We start from the raw sequence: 22828 nt of genomic DNA, 5'->3' as shown, positions 1-22828 counted from the left end.
AGTTATATATGAGTTGACAAGGAGTAACTTTGTTACCCGTACTGACAACATAGAATGAAACTAAAACTAAAAGTCACTAGTGAAATTAGTATTAATTTATTGTTTTGTAAAACCTGTTATTTATAAAGAAATACTTTTTTTTGGTCAAGTTAAAAGGTGAGTAAGCTTCAAGGCTTGATGGCTTGAAATTGAATATTGTTACTTAGTTTTATTACTAAGTAACAACTTTTTTAGTACATTGTTTTATTTCTATTTCAAAAATCATCGTAGTTTGAATATTGTGAGGAAAAACTATTTTTTTTTAGGTATTGCAAGAAAAACTAGTTTTGTTTAGCCATTGTTAAACCACTCTGTTCCTTTTTTAGTATTGTTAAAAATTATTTTTGTTTAAGCTATTGTGGGAAAAACTAATTTTGTTTAGGTATCGTTAAAAATAGTTTTTGTTTGGATATTGTGAGGAAAATTCTGATTGTTTAGGCATTGTAAGAAAAATCAATTTCGTTTAGGTAGGCTACTGTAAGAAAAACTAGCTTTGCTTAGATATTGTTAAAAATAATTATTGTTTAGGTAATTTGAAGGAAAGCAATCTTTGTTTAAGTATCGCTAAAAATCATTTTTTTTTGTTTAGGGTATTTTAAAAATCACTATTGTTTGACTATCGTAAGAAAAGCTATCCAAGAAAAACTACTTTTTTGTTCAATTATTGTTAAAAATCTGTTTGATTTGGAAAAAGTAGTTTCGTTTGTGGAATATTGTTTAAGAAACTGTTCCTGTTTTTTTTTTTAGTATTGATAAAAATCGTACTGTAAGGCATGATTGTAGTAAGCAAGGTATTGTTTGAGAATATTTAAAAAATATATTTATGTTTGAAATATGTTTGAAAACAATTACGTAAATATTGCTTAAAAACACTACGCATTTGATCATTTATTTTCTAAAAAAAACCCTAAAAATTGTTAAATGTCCGTATTTTAGTAGCAATAAAATAATTTCCAGGAAAATCATCCGATTTAAATACACTGACATATGCATAAATTAGCCAATAAATCAATGAATGTAAATATAAATATTTCCAGATCTACAGATGAATACAAACACTATAATTACACTCTACATCGATCGTAATAATACCATTTATTTTAACAATCAGTCCAGAACTCCCTCCTAAAAACTAAAATGTAATTAATTGAAATATATTTATTGAATGTTTGAAATTATAATTTCTCGTAATTTCAATGGAGGACCGACGCTATAGCGCATGCATGGACCTGATCAAAAACAATGACTAAAAGCGCGCGCGCTAGGCTTAGTCTACCTTAGACTGGCCGTTGTCCCGGGGACGCGTCCGGGAATCGCGTCCGTGAAGCAATGATGGGAAGTTTCCCTCAGCCTCCGCCGCGTGGAGCTAGTCCTAGCACAAATTAATATCCATATTTTGATCATGAAATACCAATAGTAATAACAATAAAAATACCTGTCATTTGTCATTGCCCATGCAGAGATGTCCAAGGTAAGTCATAATATCGTAAAAATTATAAATTGAGTGGAATTTTTGGAATTTTATCCGGAATCTGGAACATTTTCGCAAATGAATTGTCATTACCGATGCGTATCCGTGTCAAAAAGTTATGGCTGTACTTGAACGAGCATTTAATTTATATCGTGAGCTTACCGAGATAATATCATCAGAAATTATAATATGAAATAATAATTTGGAAATTTACATATAAAATTTATTCATCGAGCTATAATTTTTTGAAAGTTATAATCAATGATTTTAGAGTAATAATTAATGATTATAATTTTAAAAAATATATTTATGTATACAAAAAATATTAATTTGTTTTTATCAGTTTATGTAATAAATTGTAGATATAATTTTCTATCCAATTATTGGAAACAAATTCTTAATTTTTTAAGAGATAATATCACCGGAAATAATAAATATCAAACGAGAATTTGGAAATTTATATTTGAAATTTATTCATCGAGTTATAATTTAAGAAAATTATAAACAATAATTAAGAAATACAATTATGATTTTTAAAAATAATACACATACAAAAATTATCAATTTTTTTATAGGATGACAAGAATAATCGTAGATTTGTTTTTTTTTATCTAAATATGGAAAACAAATTCATTTTTGATAATTATTTATATAATTTATGATGAAATCGTTTATCATATAATTTCGTTATAGTTTTCAATAAACTATTTAGTATTAACTTTATTATACTTTTTTATCATAATTGTTTTTCTTATAAATTTTGAAAAATACGAAAGCAAACGCAGTTTTTGAATAAATTAAGAAATTTGATTCAATTTATGAAATTGTATTTGTTTATTTTTTGATTATATAGCTTATCCAAGAATCAACAGAAGGTGATCATATAGATCTATGTTTTAAGAAATTATAAACAAAGATTATAAGATCAATAATTATAATTTTTAAAATATATACATGTATATATTAATTTTTTATCCGTTTATATAATCAATTTTAGATAAATTTTCCATCAAATTACGGAAAACAAATATATAGTGATTCATATAACTTATCATGGAAATTATTTAGCACATAAATCACTAAAATTAAATCATTAAATTATGTGTCACATAACGTTTTTTAATTATCGTATTTTTCTCTTATAAATTCAGAAAATGACGTTTTCATGACGAAATAATAAATATGAAATAATAATTTGAAAATTTATATTTAAAATTTATTCGTCTAGCAATAATTTAAGAAAGTTCTAATCAATGATTATAAATTTAAAGAAATTATAAATTGAGTAGAATTTTTGGAATTTTATCCGGAATCCGGAACATTCTCGCAAATGAATTGTCATTACCGATGCGTATCCTATAAGCGTAATAGTTAATAATTATAATTTAAATACATATATATACAAAACAATATAAAATTTTTCATCAGTTTATGTGATCCATTGCAGATATTATTTTCTATCGAATTATTAAAACAAATTCTCAATTTTTACCGAGATAATATCACGAGAAATGATATAATAATTGTATGATAAGTATAATAAAATATGTAAATTTATATTTGAAATTTATTCATTCAGCTATCAATTAAGAAAATTATTAAAAAACTAATAAGAAAGTGATTATAATTTTAAAATTATATTATAGAAAAATATAAATTTTTTATCAGGTTACATGATTAATTGTTGATATTATTTTCCATCCAAACATAGAAAAAAAATGAAAAATTAATATTTAATAATTATTTATATAATTCATCATGAAATTGCTTATAATATAATTTTGTTATAACTATCATCAAATTATTTATTTATAACTTAATTACAATTATATATTAAATTAAATATTACATAATTTTACTATAATTATCATATCATTTTTCAGATGTAGGTGGAAAGTTATAAACAATAATTATAAGAGTGAAAACTATAATTTTAAATGTAAAAATTCAAATAATGATAATTTTTGCATTATTTTATATAATCAATTGTCGTTTTTATTTCCTATCCAAGTACGGAAAGCAAATGCATATTTTGTAATTATGTTTATATAATTTATCATGAAATTATTTATCATGTAATTTCAACTTCCATGAAATATTCATTAAATTATTTATCATACATCAAATCATTATTATCATATACTTTTTTTTTTACTTATATACGCAGAAAGTTACGACAGTGAACAAAATTTTTGATTATTTCTACGACAAATAATAAATTTGATTTAATTAAAGGAATTTTATTTATTTATTTTTGATTAGTTTATCCAAGAATTCAACGGAAGAGATAATTGTTGGCGTTTCATTGTCTTCTCGTCTTTTGATTGTTGCTCAGAAGGCGTCATTTCGATCAGCTTTCGAGCAATGATCAAACAATGAAGGAGGCACCTTAACATCGTTTACGCCGCTGTCTTATCGATGATGACCGCACCAAGCTATTGTTCATGTGCGCAATAAGGTAATAATTAAATATCCAAATGCATTTTCAATACCTATTCTTGTGTGTTCACTAGGTAAACCAGTGATTCTCAAAAGGTGTGACGTGGCACCCCTGGTAGATCACATTTGATCGGATTTTTAAAAATTCCCAAAACTGCCGCGATTGGCTTATGATGACTGATGCGTAAAATGTTTGAGAATCCGTTAATCCCAGGGGTTCTTGACCAGGGGTCTTCGGAAAGATTTCAGGAGGTCCGTGAGATCGGATGAGAAAATAAGTACCACTTGTAGTTTATTGTGTGTTTAGGTATTACAGTCGAATCCCATTATAACGAACTTCAAGGGACAGGAGAAATCACTTCGTCATAACGAAATTTCGTTATAAATTAATTCCAGGTTTTTCCATTGTTCTTATGTAAACTTATATGGGGGAGGCGTTAGAAAAAGTGTTCGTTAAAACGAGATTTTCGCTATAACGGTATTCGTTAAAACAGGATTCGACTCTATATCCGGATATTACTCGAAAAAAGGATCCGTGGCATGCATTTTATTGGCACAAGGGGGGTTCCGTGACATTCATATTATAGTCACGAGTTCCGTGATCTTCATTTCCTATACACGAAGGCTCCCTCCTTTTTATAGGCACAAGGGGGGTCCGTGGCCTTCATATTATAGTCACGAGTTTTCCGTGATCATTTCATATATACCAAGGCTCCCTTCTTTTTATTGGCACAAAGGTTCCAGAGCCTTCATTTTATAGGCACGGGTTCAATACCTTTAATTTCATAAACACGAAGTCTCCCTACATTTTATACATTTTATTGGCATAAGGAGTCAGTGGTCTGCATTTCATAGGCACGAGAGGTCAGTGGTCTTCATTTCATAGGCACGAGAGGTCAGTGGTCTTCATTAGGCACGAAAGATCCACGGTCTTCATTGAGTGGTTGCACAAGTGGTCAGTGATATTCTTTTATAGTTACGAGAGGTCAGTGGTCTTCATTTTATAGGCATGAGAGTGTCTGTGAAATTCATTTTATCAGCACGAAAGGTCCATGGTCATCATTACATAAACACGGAGACTTTCATTTTATATTAAGGAAGGGTCCATAGCCTTGATTTTTTGAAGGAAGGTACGAGGGGTCCATTGCATCCATTTTATAGGCACGAGGAGTGCGTCACTCTCATTCTATTGGGTACAAGGACCCTGCCTTTAAGCTAATAATCTTGAACCTTCGATTAGTTTCATAGAGTGAGTCGAACTATATAAGGCTTTTATTTACCTCATGAATACAACTAATTTTCGAAATTTTACCATTAAAGAAAAGATATTAAAAGATAAAGTGTATATACATATACACTGCCCTGCTAAAAAAAAAATAATGCGTCACACACGTACTCTAATATTCTGTTGGACCACCTTCGGCAAAAATCGCAGCACGCATTCGTTGTGACATTGTTTCTATGACGTCATGTGATATCTCAAGACATATTTTTAACCAGATATGGCATCAATGTTTCGTCGTTAACCATATATGATAAAAATAGAGTCGAATGACTCTCTTCAGGTTAACTAACGAGGTCTCTAACAAATCCCATAGCATAGGGTTCTTAACTCTTTGTGTTTCCTGGAACTTTTGTGTCTCTAAGGTAAAATGCCATGAACCCCCTTTACAGAATAATATCAGCACACAATTTTGTATAAACGAAAAAGTAATTGCTTCCTTATCTAAGCTGAGTGCCCTTTTTTCAAGGACCACTGTCTTACAGGGGCCTCGACTGGATTCCGATCGAGGCTTTGGATCCAAAAGCTCTATTAATACCTCGTGATCCTTCAAGCAATTTTTGACTGTTCGAAATCTGTGTGTTCATAAGAAAGACTAAATTTCTAGAGACTCCCTTGAAACAAATCATTATTTGCCCTTTTTGTGGACCTATTGGATGTTATGTCCAAAAAAGTCAGTAAACGAGCCTTGTTATAGCGTTGGATGACCTTTTGAGGCTTTTTAAGATTAGGTCACGCTTTGGATCATGCCATACATGACATCCCGTTTCAAAGAATTCCATTCTTAATGAGGTGATTCTTTGTAGCTCCTGCAGTTATGCGCGATTCAGATCTTTCTGAGAGAAGAAGAGAGATTTGCATGTAATTTTATGTATAGTATTAGTTTTTTTTTTGTAATTTTTCTCTCTCTGAATTCAGTAACAAATTCTTAGATAAAATGAGTAATGATTTTCCGTTATGCCGTTAATGATTTGCCGTTGGTTATGCCGTTGATGTTGACTGCTTGCGATGATTTTCAAAAAGCAAATATATTATGTACCCTTTTTGTTTTTTTTTAAATTCCCATTTGCAAAAATTTATTATATTTTCTAGTTTTTAAAACTCATTTAAATTTATATTACTGTCTTATAAAAATAAATTAATATAAAAAACATATCTACTGTATATATATACAATGGATTGTTGTGAACTTATGAAAGTACTATTTTACTTGTGAAATGCGGTAACTTATCGTATAGTATTGTTTGTTTTGGGATTATGGGAAAAATACTGAAAATGGTTGTTCACATGCTTATTTTTGTCCAAAGTATTTTTCAAACTGAATAGAATTATTGCATAACCCTTTAATTGGCAAGCATTGAAGTATCCAACATTTCTACTGTTTTTTCCAACTTACTTTTCTATCATTGTTGAAGAATGCACAGCAATATGTCTCCTCCATACATGGTATATCCCTCCAAAATGCAATTGTTCAGAATATCCCTTCCTTGGCTTTTCAAGAAATAGAGAGAGAGACGTGTGAACATTTTAGCCATTCAGCTGGTAATTATAGAAACTGCATATATATATATAAACAGCACACAAGTAAATATTAAATGTTCAAGAATTGCTTAGAGACATCAATGTGGAAACGAGTTCAAAATATACACCTTTATTTGCGAATTGTGAGAAATTCATCCTGCTTGCACTGCCGTCTTAGCGCATGGACCCACTCGGACACGGCCTAGGGGTCTCACAAATGAACTCCGATTGAAATTTTCTAGAAGGTAGGGTCTCAGAAAAACCACTTGGCCCTTGGCTCATGATGTTCTTAAGACGGTCCTGGCTGCTTGAGAGCAACGCGGCCACAAATAAACGGTTGCTCAAAATTCATTAAAATTAATGCTCAAAATATTTGTTTTTTTCAGTTAAATAAATTTATTGCTTAAAATATTAGATTGCTCTTGATATAGTTTAGATTGTATTCAACACCCATATTTTTTATGGGCATGTTTTTTTGGCCACCTTATTGGGCATTTCGTCTGTTGTAGAGTTTGTGTTTGTATATATTTTTTAATTAGATACAGTTTATATTGCTCAAAATTGCTACAGTGTGAGACGTAATTATAAGATGCAACAAATATTTTCGAAAACAAGACGGAAGAGGAGTTATTTCTACAAAAATGAAACCTTATAGTACATGTATCGGATCATGTTGTCAATTATGAGTGAAATTACAAGGACGTCCGAGAAACAATTTTCAATATTTGATATTGATCCAGTCAATATTGATATTGATCCATCAATTCCAGTAAAAAATTAGGACAAGAATATAAGGCATTTTCATTTCCACTATTTCACAGAAGTACCACTGCGTTACTTAGTGCAAATCATTTTAACATGTCAAATTTACGTCACTGGATAACAAAACCAATAACAATGTACAGGGTGCATAGCAAACAGGGGGGTATGACTTTTTTTCGGAGTGCCGTTGGTCCAAGAGGTATAGTACTTCCAATTAGAAAAAGTTCCCAAATAACGTGCAGTACACAGTATATGTCATTCATGTTAAAGGATGTATTTTTTCTGCCTTCGGATGAATTCAAAAAGCTATGTAGAACTTTCAAAGTTCTTTGTGTGTGTGTGGGGCGAAGATTCCAACAAAATGATGCGATAACTCATGTATCAGGTCACACTAATCAGGCATATTCAACCCGTTGCTCACGAACACCACGGTGCTCCCTGAACCACCCAGGGTGCTTGATGCTCGTATTAAACGCCTTGTACACAATTGCATTCAAGGATTGAAATCATCCTGATTTTATATGCATTCGTATGCCAAACTTGTTGTAAGGGGTGCTCTTCTTTTTGATGATGAGTACAGACTGTGCTCGCGTGATTGGTAAAAGGTTGAAGACCTCTGCACTAAACAGTGGGTTCAAGCAAGAAAACATCAATGCCCTTTCATGGACAGCTCGTTTCCCTTGACGGGAAACCTCCATGGAAAACTTGTGGAACATCATTTGCAGATCAGTACAGTCGAATCTCGTTTTAACGAATGCCGTTGTTATAGCGAAAATCTCGTTTTAACGAACACTTTTCTAATCCCCCCAAATAAGTTTACATAGGAACATTGCTAGGTAAACTGGAATTCCTTTATAACGAAGTGATTCCTCTGGTCTCCTGGCATTCGTTAAAACGGGATTCCACCCAAATAAAAGAAGCGTATATACAGGTGGGAGGCAATTTTCTTCCATCGAGCATCTAAAAGCCGCCATATCATAGGGTTTGGAATGGTCTCTTGTGACAATTCTCATTGATTTGATTGAATAAATGCCAAATCGTATTTTTGCTTGGATTCGCAACAAAGGTGGATTTGAAAAATTCTGATTTTAATGATTTTGTGTATAAATTTTTTTTTAAATTTTACAATTCCTAAAAAATCAGTAGTAGGGGTAAAGGATGTCTTATAATTTTGTCTATATTATATTTTGTGTTTTCCCATAAAATAATATGAAAATTATTTTCTTTTAAATTCCCAATATATTTGGTATGAAGTTATTTCGCACCGTCATAAAACAGCTCTAAATTTTGGATATTTGTTTACTTATGTTTCTGTATAGCAATACAACCGAATACCGATATAGTGAAATTCTCGTTATAACGAACATTTTTCTAATCCCTCAAACAAGTTTACATAGGAACAATGCTAGGTAACCTGGAATTCCTTTACAACGAAATTTCGTTTTAACGAAGTGATTCTTCCGGTCTCTCGGCGTTCGTTATAACGGGATTCGACTGTGTATACAATCAAATGAATGCCAGTAACAACATTAATCTTACAGTATTCGGCAATCGATGACTTCAGACGATGTTCCAAAAAGCATTTATTTTGAGTTAGGGTTCGCAGGGTTAGCATCGCTAAAGGTCACGGGAATATTTTTAAGACCAGAAAAAAACCCTCAAAAACAGCCGATAGATGGCGCTGACATACACGAGTCAAAGAAAAGATGCGCAAACAACGAACAGAATGCCTCCAAATCGTTCATTGCAGCAGTATGTGTTCCACATGACCACCACCACCACAGAGGATAACACATTGCAGGCGAGTCACAAATCCAGCAACGGCAGAGTGCAGTAGGTCCTCATACACGGTTTACAACGGTGAACTGGTTGCGGATTTGGAGTGCAAGTTCTTATAACCGTCTCATTTGTATATTTCCACCAAAGTCGCTCGTACCAGTGGCACCTATCCACAGTTATATTTTTTCCTGTCTTAAAAACATTCCCGTGACTTTTAGCGATGCTAACACTGTAAAAACCGTTTTTTATTTCGGTTTTTATTCATTTTTAAAGTTTCTACGGACTTTTTGCCCGACCTGTACATGTAATGACTTTTGATGATTTTTTAAAACATCTAGACAATAGATGTCTCAGAAATAGATTTCCCAACACCTTGTAAAGCAGAAAGCCTCACTCCGAGATTCGTGACGTCATCGAGATCCGTCCTCGAAACCCATCTTCACTGTAAGATCGTTTTCCAGCAGCACCACACACTATAATGCCGATGTTATATATTTGGCCGATTGACCCGCGTGGCTATTAGGCGCCATTCAAGTATTACGTAAGCAGAGTTTTAGCCAGTTTTGGCCCTCTCCCCCCCCCCCCCCGTCAGCAAAACAATGACCCCCCCCCCCCTTGTCAGCAAAATTTCGTCAGCAGCTTAGAATATTTCATATCTTCAATAAGGGTGGTTGATGACGTAAGCAACCTTCAACCCCCCCCCCCATCCAAAAGTCAGAAAATCCGAAATCCCCTCCCCTCGATGCTGACGTAATACTCGAATGACCCCTTATACTTTTCTGTTATAGAAAAAAAGGTCGAATTAGTAAGGAATTGAGCACTCGAAAATAGACGAGTTTATACTTATAATTCAACATTATTTTCAAGTATCAATTAAATAATGTGATCCTCACGTATTCCCAAGGGATCAGTATGATCCGTCCAGGGAATTTGTTAGCGTTAGTAAACATCCATGCCCGAACCGGGATTCGAACCCAGACCTGCACAGTAAGAGGCTAGCTCCCTAACCACTCGACTGCCAGGCGGCAGGATTAGGGCCAGGGTTTTTAATGAAAACTTGACAATATTTGAAAATATTACCCCCCCTTTGACCTCAAAACTTCCCCAAGAGCATCAATTTTTCAGAACTTCATTTCCGTTGATTTTAACCAAAAAAGATATCCATTGAATACCAAAAGAAAATTGAGACCAATTTCAACGCTATATAATATACTTTATTTTTCATTAAGATATTCACCATATATTTTCAGTCATTTCTAAAAAAATTTATAATATGGAAAATTTATAATATTATAAAAGGAACTTTTTCATGAAAAATAAATATACGTTGCTTTGCTCCTTCCACTATGGATTGGATATGGATGATTGCACGATTCTCATTCATGCACAGATGCATAACATTCTATGCTAAGATGCGATTCAAGTAGTAAAAATCTATTTCAAAAATTCAGTAAAACCTCGTTAAGTCGTCACTCCGGTTAAGTCGTCGGTTTTCTTCATTCCCTTTCAGCTCTAATAGACAACAATGTTATTAATCCCTCGCTGATTTCGGTTAACTCGTCACTATGGAAAAGTTTGAGACAGAGGAATAGATTATTTTTGTAGCTCCCTTTAGAAAAAGTGCTTGTTAACAGCATTGCCGTACGCTTAAAAGTCACCAAAAGAGCCCATGTACCAAAACAGAACAGTTTAAGTAACGAAAGTTCATTTACTGACTAAGGTTTTTGAAACGTCAGGGACTATTCGAGCTAGACCTGATTTCTGCATGGGCCTCACTAATTTAGGGCTTCAAATTTAAACAAATTATCCTTGTTGAAGTCAGACATTTTTTCTAAAGTTGAGGTTCTAATGGTGTGATCAAGGGCCCTTTCAAGTCTAAAGTGGACTCTGTGTTCGAGATTACCTTGTAATTAGTATGTGAAAGATTTCCTTGATAAATTTTACTAGTGTATTTTACTACTAAAAGTTAAGTAATAACAGATTAAAAACCAACTCCATTATATTTTTCTTTTGCAATCTATAAATTTTAATAATATTTTAATTTCGATTCATATTTTAATAAATGTATATTACTTTAAAGTTATACGATTTTCGCAACATTGCACATTGAATCTGATGGCCCTTCGCTTAAGTCGTCACTCCGCTTAAGCCGTCGTAATTTCTCGATAACATGAGGTGACGACTTACCGAGGTTTTACTGTAGTTACTTTTTTTTTTGAAAAAGTCACCAGCTTTTTATTTGCATAAAATTTTGTTAACAATATTTTAAATCTTTTAAAAGTGCATTTTTATTCGAAGGTTCTTTAGAAATACGTTAGGGGAAAAGTCTATTTAATACTCTTAGAATGCACATTACTCCCACGCGTTGATATCAATAATATAATAATCACTTTTGAGTATTTTTTAAGTTTTCTTATGTAAAAAAATTTATGTATAGTTGAAATCTTACCTTCTTTTTTTTTTTAAGTGTTTCCAATACATTAATAAAGTCATCGAAATTTATTAATTTACTGGGGGGGGGGGCAACCCCCCAACTCCTCTAATGGAGCTAACTACTCGTCACATCTTCTTCAATTATAAAGCAAAATATTCCTCAGGCACTCCAAATGCCAGCGAAATAGTCAGTTCCCATTCTGATTTTGATAAGCAATGCACTGCCATCATAAATACAACAGAATACTCGATGCACCGCAATACATACGTGATACACCACGATAGGCAATACAGCACAATAAGTAATGCACCACTATATGCAATGCACCACCATATCAGCAATACAGCAAATTAAGTAGTGATTCACTGTATACGGTGTATCACAACACGCAAAGCACCACTATCGGCAATAAAGCACAATACTCAATCCACCACTATATGCAATGCACCACAATACAGCACAAAACGCACCACACGCACGCAATGTACGACAGGCAATACAGCACAATAAGCAATGCACCGCTATATGCAATGCACCAACATCAGCAATACTGCAAAATAAGTAGTGTACCATGATAAGGAATGCATCACAATACGCAATACAGCGCAATACGCGATGCATCGCAATAGGCAAAGTACAATAATATGTACCACAATACACCGTAAGCACTGCATTACAATAAGCAATGCACCACAATACGCAATGTATCGCATTGAACAAAACGCAATGATACGCAATGCACCACAATACGCAATAAGCACCGTTATTATATAGTGCACCGTTATTAAAATTGTGTAAATAGAAGTATCAAATGAATCAAGAGTCAAAGTGCAACTGGCACCAATCATAAACAATCATAGAAAATTGTATAAAATCACGTCGCAATCAGAAGTTTGATCGATCAAGGATTGTATGACAGAAGGGAGGAGCACCCCATTCCGCTCAGACAGTTGAAACCACCCAGTCTCTTGAGCACGTTTTGAAGATCTTGAAAATTTCTTCGCCGCTTCATTAGATTACGGATTCATCCTGGGGACCTACCATCCCCTCCATGCTTATAAAACGATATCCGAGAGTAACTGATGTCTAACGAACTTTATTACCATCGGTGTTCATTCTGAGAGCGCATAATAGATGGTCGAGAATTGATATATTTAATTACGGTCAGCTAGCAGCAACTGTTGAGCAGTAGGTACGACAAAGATGCGGAATCGAAGGCGGGATTCGAACCATGAACCATTCTGCTACATTTGATGCTGTGCTGTCGCCGTACCAACTGCACCACAGCTGCGGTTGACCGACTGTAATTAAATTTATCAATTCTCGAACACAAGGTTTCTAGAATATCGAACATTATGTCTATAATGCGCATGCGCACTCCGAATGGACACCTATCCTACCCAATGAATGCAGTTGTCACAAGTAAACAACCGGTACAGTTCGACGATTCTGAAACTTAGGTAAACTGAGCTTTTGGTTTAATTTAAACGATGACACCCAAAAAAGAAACAACGCAGTTCAGCGTTTGCAATTTTTGTACAACCATTATTCAGAAATGTCTTCAAAAAGCAAGATATACTGTCAAAAAAAAAAAAAAAATGCCTTAGCGTGGTTTTTCAGGATGCTCCTAATAGTATACGCCCTAGCGCATTCTTTGAAGCAAAAATTAGCACAAGACCGGGTCTTATTTTCGGGAAACACGGTACATTTCAACAGAGATAGTAGATAACACTTTTATTCTTTCATAATTATGCCCAAAGCTATTTCGTTATCCAGGGGGACATCTTACACATCCGTCAGTCTCAGATGCGTTGTGGGAAGGCGACGGTTAAATCCATGAAACCACCAATAAAATTTAACATACATATTACTTAATTTTACTTTATAACAAAATTAACGAGTGTTTAGGTTCAGAAAAACAGAAGCATGTCTTTCTATTTATGCATGTATACTATGCATGTCTTTTATTAAGTTATAATTTCTGATTTTGTGCTATAAAGAAAGGATATACATTGATTGATTATTTAGCTGGTATGTAGAAATATTTTTTACGTGATGATTTTTTTAAACATTCAGACAATAGATGTCGCACACATAGATTTTCTTTATCTGAGCTTTTCTACCTTTCAGACATGGCGGGCCAAACTCCAAGCAAAAACCCCGTGGCCACCAACCTGAAATATTTAGAATTTTAACATAAAATCCATATTTACAGTTTTATCTTAATAGGAGGGCCAATAGAAGGTCCACAAAATAATTGAAGACTTCAATTATTCTGAAATTATACCATATGTTAATTCTGAAATCAATTCTTTCTTCTGGAATTAATTATTCTAAAATTATTTTAATCAATTCATTGATTTACAATTACTGTAGTTATATTTATTCTCGTATTTCTGAAAATACGTGTATTACTTCCATTTATTTCGAAGTAATTTCTTTCAATGATTATGATTTTTTTTTGTCAGTTATGAAATACTTTTTATCGATAATTCCCAAATTATTTGTTTCAAAAATTATTTCTTTCGGTAATTCTATAATTATTCTTCCATTAATTAGAAAGAATTTTACGAAGTTCGGTTACGAAAAAAATTTACAAAAATAAATTAAGAAATAATAAATTCAATAATTCCGTAATAATTTCTTTCAAAAATTCTGAAATTATTTCTTTCGAAAATAGTAGTAATTCGGAATAGTTCGAAAAAAAAAATTCCGGAATTATTTGAAAGAAATAATTTCAGAATTGAAAAAAGAATAATTTCGGACTTATTTGAATTTTTTATTCCATATAATTCAATTTCGTAAAACCATTTCGTAACTGAATTTCGTAAAATAAGTTCTAATTAATGGGGTAATAATTATAGAACTACTGAAAGAAATTATTTTTGTAACAAATATTTTTGGAATTAGTGAAGAAATATTTGCAGAACTGGCGAAAGAGAAATAATTTCGGAATTAGCGATAGAAATTATTTAAAAATTGACAAAAAAAATATATATATATCCATAATTATTGAGAGAAAATTATTTTAAAATGTAATACATGTATTTTCGGAACTACAGACTTACCGAAGTTAATAACTACAGTAACTAATTGTAATTGAGCTAATTGATTAAAGTAATATCAGAACAATTAAAAGAAAATCAGAAATTTTTCCAGCAGAAGGAAAAATGATTTCAGAATTAATAAAAGATATAGTTTCATAACAAATGAAGTGTCCAATTATTTTTTAGGCGGGGTCCCTATTGGCCCTTCTATTGAGATAAAACTGTAAATATGGATTCCATCTTATAATTCTGAGTATTTCAGGTTGGTGGCCCGCGGGATTTGTGGGGAGTTTGAATTAGCACCCACTCCCCACCCCTCCTCGTCTGCACGGTTGAAGACCCCTCTACTGTATTGCAAGATTCAGATTTTTAAAAAAAAATCTATTTTTGCGACATCTATTGCTTGAATGTTCAAAACAATCATCACAAAAAAAGATACTCATATACAATCAATATCGCATTTAATAAATATGTATGTTTTTTTTATATAGCATAAAATCATAAATTATATAATTTATTTGAAAAACATACTTCACTTTTTCTGAAACACTTGTTAATTTTACTACAAAGTAAAGTTATTTAATTGTATGTAAGTTAAACAGTTACGATAGCGCTATCCGTACGGAGAAGCCAATCTTGTTTGATACTTACTTGGCCATTGTCTCTGCGTGGCTGTCAAGTACTAGTATTTCTAATGGGTTGTAAGGCGCTGGTGGACTTGACCAGGAGGTCTTCAACTTTTCCCTAGCCGCGAGCACCCTTACGGCAAGTTTCACTTACGTCTGCACGAGAGAAATTGGGATGATTTTAATCATTGAATGCAATTTGCACAAGGCGTTTAATCAGGCCCGTCATTTGGGGGGGGGGGGGGGAAGAGAGAATCGAGCATTCTGGGTACTTCAGGGAGCACCGTGAGTAACAGGTTGAAGATGCCTGGACTAGACCTTATCCGAAGGAGTATGTCTTCGTTGGAAGACTATTTGGCGCGATTGTTGATTGGCATCATTGACGATCAAAAAAAAACAAACTTACCATGTTTTTTTTTGTCATTTTATTTTTCTCATTGACGTAGTTGAAAATTGTTAGACACCGTTAAGACGCCTTCATATACGAGCGGAACCGTCAGCCATTGTGGTCCTCGCTGAGGTCCTGCAGGGTTGCTGCACTTAATCATCGCTTCGGAAATGACCGCCAAGCAGATTTAAAAACAAGGATCGCGTCGGAGACATGGCAACCTAACAGAATTCCCTGCCAAATATCGTCTGCTATTTTCCACTAATTTTTTTACTTTCATTAATATCATTTAGTTCTAAAATTTAACATTATCACAAATATGTATCATAAATATGATTTTAAAAAAATTTAATTAAAAAAAATTAAATTTCACTTACTTCTCGCATAGGGAAGCTCCGTTTCCATGAGGAACTCGGCGCTCTAATGCACAGTTCACGGTTCTTTTGCATTGGTCTTTATAAAACTCCAGAAATCCTTTTTTTTTATCCGAATTTTGACATTCTGGAGCAGAAAATCACGGAATTTTTGCAGTAATTTCGAAAAAAAATTACAAAAATGATTAAAAAAAACACCCTAATAATATTTGAAAAAGGAAGACGTGTCCTAAGGATCCTACGGTAAGATAACATTGAGCAGCGCGCTACCGAGGATCAAAATGGCGGATGCGTCGGCCTGTGTATAAACGGGGTTCTAGACAACGTGTTGCCATCATCTACACATGGCGACGATGATCAGTGGTGTATATTCGGAGAGAGACAAAAGGGCTATAGCCGAGAGCCGCAAATATGGCCAGGGACGGCCCGGAGGCCTCGAAGTAAGAAGGGGGGCTTCAAAAAAATGAGATTGGTTAAAATTTTCGAGAATTCGCCTGGTAAGGGCTTCGGAAAAATCACTTGGCCCGGGGGCCCACGATGCTTTTAAGATGGCCCTGCTCGTCCATTTTTCTCTGCGGAACTTCTAACGAATTGGTTCATGTTGCAATGTGCGTGAAGGTATTGTGAAATTAACGTGAAGTTTGTTTTTGTGTAATGTTTGTTATAGTGTTGCCATCTATTTTTGTAACTGTTTGAAGGAAGTGTAATGATTGAAGATTTTTACCGTTGTGTAAGTTAAGAGAGGCTGTGGTCTCTGCTCAGTGTCGCTGTGTGGTCAGAGTAACTGACTCACATAGCGAGGACCTGGGCTCGAACCCCACCGTCAGCGTCGTGGTGGTTAGCTGAAGTTCGTTTTCGCTGGTTCTGAACTTCGAGAGGCGAGTGCGATCCGATCTCCGAGGCAGCAGACCTTCAACGGTACAGATATATTCAATCATTACACTTCATTCACAATTTTAGATATAGATGGCAGCACTGGAAATTCACACAAAACGCTAGATACGCGCTCAGACTGTTGGGTACTCAAGCGCACTTCCGATAGAACGCATTTTGAATAAATCATCCCTGGCGAGACCAGAGTAGTGCTCGGTTTCCAAGAAATACAGTCTCTACTCAGCGTGCCACTGTGCGTGTTATGCAGAAAATGGTCGAGTCACCGTTGCATAGTGGTTAGCACCCTTGCCCGGATCAGAAGAGGATCAGGATTCATTTTTTGGAGGAGACAATGCCCCCCAAAAAGGTAATCAGCAATTCTACGTGATTCATTCGGTATGTTTTTATGAGAGTAACTTTGTTTACGGTCCTGGGATATTCTAGTGGGGGGGGGGGGGAAGAAGGCACAGGTAAAAAAAGACAGCTATGGCATTGTTAAGGCCACAGCCTCAGGGTGCAACAGGTGCAGTTGCACCAGATCCTGCACATTCACTGTAAATTTTAAAGGGCTTTCACCAATTCTGAAATTATTTCTTACACTAATTCTGAATTTCCATCAATTCCGGATTCCTCTCCCGGTTGATACTAAAATTTCCCCAATAGATGGAGCCGTCAGTTCCGAGCCTAGTCTCGATCGGCAGTAATTTGATGCATGGCGAATATCTGGACCTTGGTGTGCGGTGAAGTAGCGTGTAGTAGCCTACCAATTCAGATGCATTTAAAAAATAATAGAGCACCGTATCTGATGCTTGATACACCTACGCAGAAAGGCAGTGTGCACTGCAACTAAGTAGCTTGTCCGACACATCGCCGTCTATCAATCAACCTCCCGCTCCATCTGCAGTTGCAGGTGTCTGCTTTCACTCCATTCAAAGCTGAACATGCCTCTCTACTTTGGCTTCTTTCGCAGCTGTGACCATCACTGCCTCGGCTCATTCGCAGCTGAAGATGCCTGCGTTCGCTCCAGTTGAAACTGCAGTCAGTGGCGTTGGAGCCGGGGGTGAGGTGAGCCATAGAATTTTTAGAACTGATTTGAGCACCCCCGGAATTAAATCACATATCAAAATTTCCTGCATAAAGTTCAATCTAAATACCCACAGGTTCGAGACACTCACGACTCTTATGGCTGAAGATGTCATCATAGACTTTATTCGCATCTGTAGATGTCTACCTCGGCTTCATTCGCAGCTAAATATATCTGCCTCGGCTCATTCGCAGCTAAAGATATCTGCCTCGTCTCATTCGCTGCTGAAGTTGTCTATCTTCGCTTCATTGGAACTTGAAGATGTCTGTCTAGGTTTCAATCGCACCTGAAGACATCTGCTTAAGTTTCATACGCTGCTGAAGATATCTGCCTAGGCTTCATTCGCAGCTAAACATATCTGTCTCGGTTCATTCACAGCTTAACTTGTCACCAATCGCTCTATTGGAATCTGAAAATGTCCGCTTCCGCTCTATTTGCAGAGGAAGATGTCTACCTCGGCTTCATACGTAGCTGAAGATGTCTGTCTCTGCTCCATTCTTAGCTGAAGATGTGTGTCTTCAATCAGTTGCATATATCGAGGGGAGTAGGAACAATCCTCTCCTCCTTCTGAGAGCCTAATATATGAGAAAATTTGGCTGTCCCGTCGAGCTTAACTAACTAAACCAGGGGTTCTCAAAACTTTTCCAATCATGTTGCCCTTTACCCTAATAAACGCTTATCCGCTGCTCCCCAGAGCAGTTTAACGAAGGATTTCTTCGAAAAACCTTTGTCGGGTCGCCGCTAAGGTTGGCGGGGCACCCTGAATTTAAACAAATTTGCACAATTCGCCCCTTCCGTCTCAACGTTCTTGACCAGAACTCACTTTTAACAGCTCATTCAACATTACACAGGGGTGTTCAAAAATTTCTACGTGACCAAGTATTTTGTTGATGCCCTGTTGAGAAAATTGCTTAGAGGCAACCTATTCAACTCGTCACACTTTTCCCAAAAAGTCCCAGTACAGTCCACAATATAGCCTAGACTTGAGCCGTAAGGGCTCCGTTCCAGAGCTCTTACACCTGTGTGTCTGACAGGTTTAAGCATAAAGAAAGTTATTAATTCATTTCAAATTGAATTTAAAACAATGCAACAAATAATACAATATACAATATTTACATTATAACATAATAATGTAATAAAATATCTTGGGAAATTTTGATTCCGATACAGAAATTTTAAACTTTCCCATTTAACAAAATAACTCCAAGAATTTTATAAACACACTGAAGCAATTTACTCAACAGATGGCGCTTCAAAGAAATGCAGTGTTGACGACTCGGGTAGGAATCACGGATACAGTAGAGCAGGGGTCTTCAACCTTACAGACATTGCGGGCCACATTGAACTACCCACGAAGCCCGCAGACCACCAAGTCATACTGGTATTATCCATTATTGAACAGGGTTTCCCAAATTACGGAACACTTCTGATACTCTGGATTTATTTCTTTTATTATATAAATTTGAATTTACATTTATTTTCAAACTGCGGGCCCAACCCCTCTTATGAAAAGTGGCTCGTGAAAGCACCATCTTACTGACGAATTTCACAATATTAAAGCAACAAAAAAAAAACAAAAAAACAATGCAATTTATCAGGGGCCCCCGAAATGTGTCAACTTCCTTATAGGGTTCCCTGGCCTGCCTGGAGCCCTATTGCACTCCTTCTTTCCCCCCTTGAAGGCCACGAAAAATTTTCATTTGTATTCGTTTTGCCAGTGATATTAAAGTCCAAGCTCCCCCCCGTCCCGTCCCCAATCAAGGAGCAGGCAGCCAATACGAAGGCCGCTGTGGTGGTCGAGTGGTCGTAGTGACGGCCCGGGTTCGAGCCCCACCGTCGCCACAGTGGTGGTCGGCTGAAGTTGGTTTTCTGTGGTTCCCAACTTCGAGGCGCAAATGCGAGCCGATCTCCCCGTTAAAAAGTCTCGCCACAGAGAGTAACAGACCTACAAACAGTACAAATATTCAGTCACGACACATCACTCACTTCACTTCTGAGATATAGATGGCAGCATTGAAAAATCATACACAACACTAGATACGCACTCAGACTGTTAGGTACACACAATTACACTTCCGGCACAACTCACTAGGTAGAAAATTGCCTATGGCGATAGACCTGAGTTGTGCTCGGTTTGAAAAAAAAAAAAAAAAAAAGCCAATACGAAGGCCGCTGTGGTGGTCGAGTGGTCATAGTGACGGACTCGCATCGCGGGGACCAGGTTCGAGCCCCACCCTCACCACAGTGGTGGTCAGCTGAAGTTGGTTTTCTGTGGTTCCCAACTTGAAGGCGCAAATGCGAGCCGATCTCCCCGTTAAAAAGTCTCGCCACAGAGAGCAACAGTCCTACAAACAGTACAAATATTCAGTCATTACACTTCACTTCTGAGATATAGATGGCAGAACTAAAAAATCATACACAACACTAGATACGCACTCAGACATACTTACACTTCCGGCACAACTCACTAGGTAGTAAATTGCCCCCATGGCGATAGACCTGAGTTGTGCTCGGCTTGGAAAAAAAAAATGCCAATACGAAGAACTTTTGTGTGGCCCGTAAGTGGATTTACACCGGGCTTCCGCTTTAGCAAACTTTTTACTACTAAAGCAACAAAAAACTAATGAGATCCATCAAAGAAGGGTCGGAATGAAACCTGCCAACTTCTCCGTGGGGGCCTTCGAGCTAGATCCCTGTCATACTTCCCTCCGTGAGGGCCACGAAAAAAAAAATTAATTTGTATTCATTTTACAAACGAATAGAATCCAGGGCACTACAGCCAAGGACCCGGGACGTAATTCGCAGATTTTTAGTGGAGTTGGGGCGCAGACTGGATGTGTGTATCTCGGGTTTCCGCTATTCCAAATTTTTCAATGTTAAAGCAACAAGACAACAATGAGACAAACCTGAAATGAAAAACCTGTCATGTCAACTTCCCCCCCATGAAGGTATCTGTCCAATGCCCCGCTCTGGGTACCCGGAGCCCAAGTATGTTGACCCAAAATCGTAACCGATTTCCGTTGCATAGAAACGGGCCCCTTTTCGAGTTTGATTTTATATTATAGAGTATATAGATAACTTCCTTTCATTAATTGATTAATTAATGATTTTTAATCAATTATTTCTTTTATTAAATCTCAAACTTGTCCCGATAATTCTGGAATTATTTTTTCATCAATTAATTTCAAATTTTTATTAATTATTTAATTATTTCTTTCAAGAATTCTTAATTTTTTTTCATGAAAAAATTATTACTTTTAATAATTTTGAAATTACTCTTGACAATTCTAAGATTATATCTATCCGTATAGTGTTCTGCAATTATTTCTTCCAGTGATTCTGTAACTATTTTTACCATTAATTATAAATTTTCATCAATTATGAGGGTTTTTTTTTTTCAATAATTCTAAAATTATTTTCTTTCATTAAGGTCTTTTTCAGAATTTGTGTAAATTATGTGTACCTTTTTTGGATTGGCCTGAATTGGCCTGTAGAAATATGTAGCCCAGGGGTTCTTAACGTATGGGTCGCAGGAGATTTCGGGATGGGTCGTTGTCCAAATCCGATAAGTTCAGATCCCCAACAACCAGAGGCTCTGAGCTATGGGTCCCGACTCGAGCTTGATTCGAAGAGGCTTCCGAGAAGGGTCGTACGAATCCACTTACAGCCAGAGATTCTTGAGTAATCGATCACGACCCAACCCTGATTCGCAGGGAGGGGGGGGGGGGGCCTTCTGAGATGAGTCGCAAAAATTCAATAACAGACAGGGACCCGACCTATGGGTCATGACGCAGACAATTGGCAGGGGCTCCCGAGATGGGTAGTAAAAATTCACTTATAGTTCTGTTATAAATGCACTGGTTTCACTAAGTTCGAGGAAAAAAAGTCCCATGGATCGCAAGGTTGATCTTGTTGCTGATTTTGGGTCACGACTGAAAAAGGTTAAGAACCCTGGATAGGGAATCATAGGCCTGAAAAATTATTTCGTCTCAGGGAACCCCCGACGGCCCTTTTAATGTATCAAATGCACAGCCCTTACTATTGAATCTGAAAAAGTATCTCACAGTTCTAAATACATAATTTTTAGCATCCAAAACTATTTAACGATTTTTTTTTGGAATAAACAAAAGTGTGACTCTTCCGGCTTCACGTCTGGTAATGGTGGCCCTGGAATTGGCCTAATCCTGAGGGTCTGCTGACATTTTATTTTGGGCTTGGAATCAATCTAACTGGGATAATAATGCAGTTATTATAGACTATAATTAAAACAATAGATGATTTAGCAGAACCAATATTTTAAACTAGTTTTTTTGGACCCTTAGTGTACCTTTGTTTTTAGTTATTTTTTCCTCATTACAAAAATAATAAATGCCTTTTTTTTAGTGTCTATTCTAGGCATTTTTGATGCCTTTTTGCCTGCCTATTTTGACCATTTTTAGTGCCTATACTTCCGGGCTCTAATGATGATCCTCCCGGCAGAAGAGGGAAAGAAAAAAAAGGGAGAGAAAACCGAACGAATCAGCAGATATCGAAAATCAGCAGATCGAGCTGAAAACAAACAGGATTGTTCAAATGTCCCTCTGTAAATATGGTCTCCAAAACCTAACGGCATACTCCAATTCAGGACAAACAGGAAAACTCCCGGAAACGTGGAAGGATCACTTTGGGAGAAACGCTAAGAGACCTTTTTGAGAATGAAACAGGCAAAT

This window comes from Pholcus phalangioides, unplaced genomic scaffold (assembly GCF_987345545.1).
Source record: "Pholcus phalangioides strain wild (caught in Gottingen) unplaced genomic scaffold, Ppha-v1.0 ptg000037l_1, whole genome shotgun sequence".
NCBI lineage: Eukaryota > Metazoa > Arthropoda > Arachnida > Araneae > Pholcidae > Pholcus > Pholcus phalangioides.
Note: the sequence above shows the minus strand (reverse complement) of the source record.